Source organism: Budorcas taxicolor, chromosome 25 (assembly GCF_023091745.1).
Source record: "Budorcas taxicolor isolate Tak-1 chromosome 25, Takin1.1, whole genome shotgun sequence".
Classification (NCBI taxonomy): domain Eukaryota; kingdom Metazoa; phylum Chordata; class Mammalia; order Artiodactyla; family Bovidae; genus Budorcas; species Budorcas taxicolor.
In genome coordinates this window covers 41,406,372-41,413,519 of record NC_068934.1, presented here as the reverse complement: position 1 = coordinate 41,413,519, position 7,148 = coordinate 41,406,372, and positions in this window count along the sequence as shown.

Below are 7,148 nucleotides of genomic sequence, written 5' to 3'. Positions count from 1 at the left end.
AATATAAGCAAGGTGAAGAGACAGCCTTCTGAATGGGAGAAAATAATAGCAAATGAAACAACTGACAAACAACTAATCTCAAAAATATACAAGCAACTTATGCAGCTCAATTCCAGAAAAATAAACGACCCAATCAAAAAATGGGCCAAAGAACTAAATAGACATTTCTCCAAAGAAGACATACGGATGGCTAACAAACACATGAGAAGATGCTCAACATCACTCATTATCAGAGAAATGCAAATCAAAACCACAATGAGGTACCACTTCACACCAGTCAGAATGTCTGCGATCCAAAAATCTGCAAGCAATAAATGCTGGAGAGGGTGTGGAGAAAAGGGAACCCTCCTACACTGTTGGTGGGAATGCAAACTAGTACAGCCACTATGGAGAACAGTGTGGAGATTCCTTAAAAAATTGCAAATAGAACTACCTTATGACCCAGCAATCCCACTGCTGGGCATACACACCGAGGAAACCAGAATTGAAAGAGACACATGTACCCCAATGTTCATCGCAGCACTGTTTATAATAGCCAGGACATGGAAGAACCTAGATGTCCATCAGCAGATGAATGGATAAGAAAGCTGTGGTACATATACACAATGGAGTATTACTCAGCCGTTAAAAAGAATTCATTTGAATCAGTTCTGATGAGATGGATGAAACTGGAGCCGATTATACAGAGTGAAGTAAGCCAGAAAGAAAAACACCAATACAGTATACTAACACATATATATGGAATTTAGAAAGATGGCAATGACGACCCTGTATGCAAGACAGGAAAAAAGACACAGATGTGTATAACGGACTTTTGGACTCAGAGGGAGAGGGAGAGGGTGGGATGATTTGGGAGAATGGCATTCTAACATGTATACTATCATGTAAGAATCGAATCGCCAGTCTATGTCTGACGCAGGATACAGCATGCTTGGGGCTGGTGCATGGGGATGACCCAGAGAGATGTTATGGGGAGGGAGGTGGGAGGGGGGTTCATGTTTGGGAACGCATGTAAGAATTAAAGATTGTAAAATTAAAAAAAAAAAAAGAAAAGAAAATTGAAAAGCCCCAGTGCACGCACTGAAGTCCTTCCTCTGCCTGGGATGTTTCGCAGACTTGCTAGTTATTTTCTTCCCTTTAATTGTCTCACCCTTTAACATTTGATAGAGATCAGAAAGATAATCTCTGTAATTGGTCTGGTTCTCTGCCTGCGGTTCACTAAGGAGTCTGCCTTCTTCTGAGCCTCAGGATCCCAGCTCTTAAATTCCTTCAACCATAAGTACAATTTTGTGTGTGTGTTTCACATTTATACTCCTCTTTGTCCCAGAGCCTTAAAGTTTCTGACACCCCCACCTCCATCCAGATGATTGAACCAATCACCTGTATTCCCCACTACCCAGCCTCCCTAGATTACTGTTACCATAGCCACATTCAAATAGAAGTTTACATTTTATCCAAATAGAAATTGAGATCATGGCATCCGGTCCCATCACTTTATGGCAATAAAAGGGGAAAAAGTGGAAACAGTGACAGGTTTTATTTTCTTGGGCTCCAAAATCACTGCGAAAGGTGACTGCAGCCATGAAATTAAGAGATGCTTGCTCCTGGGAAGAAAAGCTATGACAAACCTACTTTGCCTACAAAGATCTGTATAGTCAAAGCTATGGTTTTCCCAATAGTCAAGTATGAATGTGAAAGTTGGGCAATCAAGAAGGCTGAGCCCTGAAAATTTGATGCTTTTGAGCTGTGGTGCTGAGGAAAACTCTTGAGAGTTCCTTGGAAAGCAAGGAGATCAAACCAGTCAGTCCTAAAGGAAATCAACCCCGAATATTCATTGGAAGGACTGATGCTGAAGCTCCAATACTTTGGCCATCTGGTGCAGAGAGCGGACCGGACTGAACAATGAACAATAGTGACCTTCAAAAAAAATGTTTACGTTTCTATCCAGCAAAACAACTGCAAGATACTGATAGATTAGTGCCATGAACCACTATATTATTGTGTAAAATAGTGGCAAAAGCTCACAGGGCCTGAAGCTTTGAATTAGAAGAAGAACTATGGCGGGGTGGGGGACATTGTGCAGAGGGAACTCAGTTATTTTCTAAGTCCTGGTTTTTCTCGGGAGTCTGCAGAGATCCAGGCCAGAAGGTGTCAACAACCAAAGTTCTGTTATTGACTTTCTGACCGCTGTGGCTAACTCAACCCCACATCTGGCGATTGTTATTTATGCAATTCCCCCTAGGCAGCTATTAAGCTGAGAGTTCTGTCACTACCCTGCTGTTTTACACACAAGGCACTCTAGAAGCATCTTCCCGTCTCTTCTCCGGGTAGTAGAATCTGTGTCATACTCAACTGTGCCTTGTCTACAGCTGTGTTGAATCCCAGCCTACGTCGCTCTATCACTGGGGTACCTCTTGGGGATCCAGTTTGCCAGCACAAGCCAGGGGATGAATTCAATATCAGATAAAGGCCAAGGATGTGGAAAGGAAGCCTGCTTCAGCCATAAATGTGCTATGCCATAACCTTGACCAGGAAACCTGCAGTTCTTCCTGCTACAATTGTAATTTGCCTAACTTCACTTCTTGAGAAAAGAAGTTAAGGCTTCAGTATGATAGAACAACCTAACTCTATAGTTGCTTTTTTTTCCCCTTCCATGGAGGATGCTACTGCTGCTAAGTCGCTTCAGTCGTGTCTGACTCTGCGATCCCATAGACGGCAGCCCACCAGCCTCCACCGTCCTTGGGATTCTCCAGGCAAGAACACTGGAGTGGGTTGCCATTTCCTTCTCCAATGCATGAAAGTGAAAAGTGAAAATGAAGTCGCTCAGCCCTGTCCGACTCTTCATGACCCTGTGGACTGCAGCCTACAAGGCTCCTCCGTCCATGGGATTTTCCAGGCAAGAGTTCTGGAGTGGGGCGCCATCGCCTTCTTCATCCATGGAGGATAGATGGTTCAAATAGTGAATGCATTTTGGCTGAAAATGCAATGTGAATCAAAGCGTGTGGGTCAGCAAGACCCAGTCATACATATAATAATTTCTTTCTTTTTTAAAAACTATGTATTTATTGATTAGGTTGGTGCAAAAGTCATCACAGTTTTGCATTTGTGAACTTTGTTGTTTGATATTGGACTACAGTCTTAAATAAATATGGTTATACACCATTTTAATGTGCATTTCTCACTCAGTTTTTTGCTAATGACATCACTTGCTGTTTATATCTATTTGTTTTAGACTAGGGAAATGATGTTAGACAAAAAGCAAATTTGGGCAATTTTCTTATTCAAATTCAAAATGGGTTATAAAGCAGCAGAGATAACTTGCAACATCAACAAGGCATTTGGCCCAGGAACTGCTAACAAGCATACAGTACGGTGGTGGTTCAAGAAGTTTTGTAAAGGAGACGAGAGCCTTGAAGATGCGGAGTGCAGTGGCCGGCCGTCAGAAGTTGCCAATGACCAATCGACAGGATCGTCGAAGCTGATTTTCTTACAGCTGCCCAAGAACTTGTTAAAGAACTCAGTGTCAACCATTCTACTGTTGTTCAGCATTTGAAGAAAATTGGAAAGGTGAAAAGGCTTGATAAGTGGGTGCCTCATGAGCTGACTGAAAATCAAATAAATCATCGTTTTGAAGTATCATCTTCTCTTATTGTATGAAACAACAGCGAACTATTTCTCAATCGAATTGTGATATGTGCTGAAAAGTGGATTTTATGCAACCAGTGATGACTAGCTCAGTGGTTGAACTGAGAAGAAGCTCCAAAGCACTTTGCAAAACCAAAGTTGCATCAGAAAAAGGTCGTGATCACTATTTGGTGGTCTGCTGCCTGTCCGATCCACTACAGCTTTCTGAATGCCGGGGAAACCATTACATCTGAGAAGTATGTTCAGCAGATCGATGAGATGCACCGCAAACCTCAAGGCCTGCAGCCAGCACTGATCGACAGAATGACCCAATTCTTCTTCACGACAATTTCCAACTGCATGTTGCACAACCAGCGCTTCAAAAGTTGGATGAATTGGGCTATGAAGTTTTGCCTCAACCGCCATATTCACCCGACCTCTTGCCAACTGATTACTGCTTCTTCAAGTGCCTCGAAACTTTTTGCAGGGAAAATGCTTCCACAAGCAGCAGGAGGCAAAAAAAAAAAAAAAAAAAAGAATGCTTTCCAAGAGCTCGTCAAATCCTAAAGCATGGATTTTTATTTTTTGAACTTATTTATTTTTCTATTGAAGGATAATTTCTTTACAGAATTTTGTTTTCTGTCAAACCTCAGTATGAACCAGCCATAGGTATACATATATCTCCTCCCTCTTGCAACTCCCTCCCATCTCCCTCCCCATCCCACCCCTCCAGGTTGATACAGAGCCCCTGATAGAGTTTCCTGAGCCACACAGCAAATTCCCCTTGGCTATCTATTTTACATATGGGAATGTAAGTTTCCACGTTGCTCTTTCCATACATCTCACCCTCTCCTCCTCTCTCTCCATGTCGGTAAGTCTATTCTGTATGTCTGTTTCTCCATTGCTGCCCTGTAAGTATGAAGCATGGATTTTTACGTTACAGGAATAAATAAACATTTCTCATTGGCAAAAATGTGTTGATTGTAATGGTTCCTAATTTGATTAATAAAGATGTGTTTGAACCTAGTTATAATGATTTAACATTCATGATCTGAATCCACAATTACTTTTTCACCAACCTAAAGATTATTCATTCGGCTGTGCTGGGTCTCAGTTGTGGCATGTGGGATCTTCCATCTTCATTGTGGCATGTGGAATCTTTAGTGACAACATTCAAACTCTTAGTTGTGGCTTGTGGGATCTAATTCCCTGACCAGGGATTGAACTTGGGCACCCAGCATTGAGAGCTCAGAGTCTTAGCCACGGGACCACCAGGGAAGTCCCCATGTAATAATTTTTTATACTGGCCTCCCCAAGAAGACAAGCTGGCTGTTTCAACGATAGTCTCAAGAGGTCTGAGAAGGAAACAGGGCATGGAATACAGGTCCCTTGTTTTCTGCTGTGTCAGCCTTGAAAGCAATAAGCAATCGCTTCTGCTCTGATAAACAGGGTGGGAGGAATTTCGTGAAAGTCAATGTTAGATCTGTCTTGGAGGATGGTGCCCCTAATCCCAGACCCTGACCCTGGGCCGCTCCCCATGATGGAAAGGGTGTGAGTCATATGGCTGAGCCATGGCCTCATCTTACTGACCATCAGAGTCACTTGGAAGTGAAATATAGATTGCTGGCCCCCACTCCAATGCTTCTGACTCAGTAGGTCTTTCGGGGAGTGGAGTGTAGAGTGTGGGGTGAGGGGTAAGTTAGGGAGGTGGGGGTGGGTGGTGGGTGGGTGGAAGACAGTAATTTGCATTTCTAATGAGTTCTTAGGTGATGCTGCTGTTGCTGACCTGGGCATTACCACTGTCTGGAAGGAGCCATTGAGATCTTGTCCTTTGTAAACTCATCCAGACTGGGATTGGTGACAGTCTTCTTCATGGGATCTAGAGTAGGGAATTAGGAGACTGGGAAATTTGTGCCATTTTTGGTTTTCCTTTTTCTTCAAGCGTTCCATGAATGATGAATGAGCCTTTGTTTCTTAAAAGCCCAGAGTCAGAGTGCTCAGTTCAGTTCATCCGGGTGGGTAGGCTAGGGGGAATAGAAATTGGTTGGGAATGATTAAAATTAGGCCCCCAAATAAATCTGCAGCTGTCGTAGCAGTTCCCAATGAACAGGCAGCTATCTGAAGAGGGGTCTATCTGTTAAGCTTCCTGCCGTGGCATTGCCACTTTTCCACGGAAGTTCCCAGCACTGAGTATAGTCCTTGGTGGACTTTTCTGCCATAGACTAAGCTATGGACATCTTATGAATAGTTACATTTGTTAAATGAGGCCAGAACAGTGCTTTGCTCTCTGAAGGTCTTCAAGAACATTTGTTGGATAAAAAACAACTGGTTCAGAAACTCAAAAGAGCAAATTCCCAGAAGTCTGAGACAACAGGTCTTGGGAAGAATGAAACTGGCATGGTCTGGGTATTTGTGAACTGATCAGTGAGCATGACTTATTGCCATGGGAGAAAAACACTGGGCTTCAGATGGAGGTGGCCGGAATCCACTTTCTGGGTAGAGTCACATCGGTGCCCACTTGGGGGCTGTGTCCTAGAGGTAGTGACAGCTCCATAATGGGCAACATCTGGGTTGCTGTATTCAGTGCTTTATATATATAGAGAGATATAAATTTTCATATCATAGCCTTCCTCTAGGCAGATGGATAGCATCGTACACAACCAGAAACTTTGACTAATATAATCAATCTGGTCTCTACAGCTAGGTGATAATTTCTCTACAGTCAGTGTGGATCTTGGAGAACTTTTATATTCCTTGGAGCAATTCCCAGCACCTCCGTGGGCCTGGCACAGAGCCTGGCACACGGTAACTGCTCAAATGTTTATTGAATAAAAAATGGGCCAACTTCATTCAGATGAGGGGTTCTTCAGCACTGGGCAGCGGTTGGGCTGAGATTTGGAGTTCTGAGGATTCTGATGGATGGTAATTATAATTTAAACTCAACATTTGAATAAAAGAACATACTTATTTTACTTGCATAACGGAAGATTCTTCTTTAGACTAATCAACCATGGAAATACTAAATTGGATGCAAAAATACATTTTCAGGTAAGGGGTGTATTTATTATAGACAGAGAATGATAAAGTAAAAAGAACCAAATGAAAATGGCTATGATTCTGACCCCTGGAGCTGCTGCTGCTGCTGCTAAGTCACTTCAGTTGTGTCCGACTCTGTGCGACCCCATAGACGGCAGCCTACCAGGCTCCCCTGTCCCTGGGATTCTTCAGGCAAGAACACTGCAGTGGGCTGTCATTTCCTTCTCTAATGCATGAAAGTGAAAAGTGAAAGTGAAGTCACTCAGTCGTGTCCAACTCTTAGCGACCCCATGGACTGCGGCCCACCAGGCTCCTCCGTCCATGGGATTTTCCAGGCAAGAGTGCTGGAGCGGGGTGTCATTGCCTTCTCTGACCCCTGGAGCCACTCACAGTTAAATTTTTTGGTGTATTCTCTCTCTATTAGAATGCTATATTTCACACTTTTTTTCACCCAGGTAGCATTATTTGTGAGCATTTCCATGCTATTA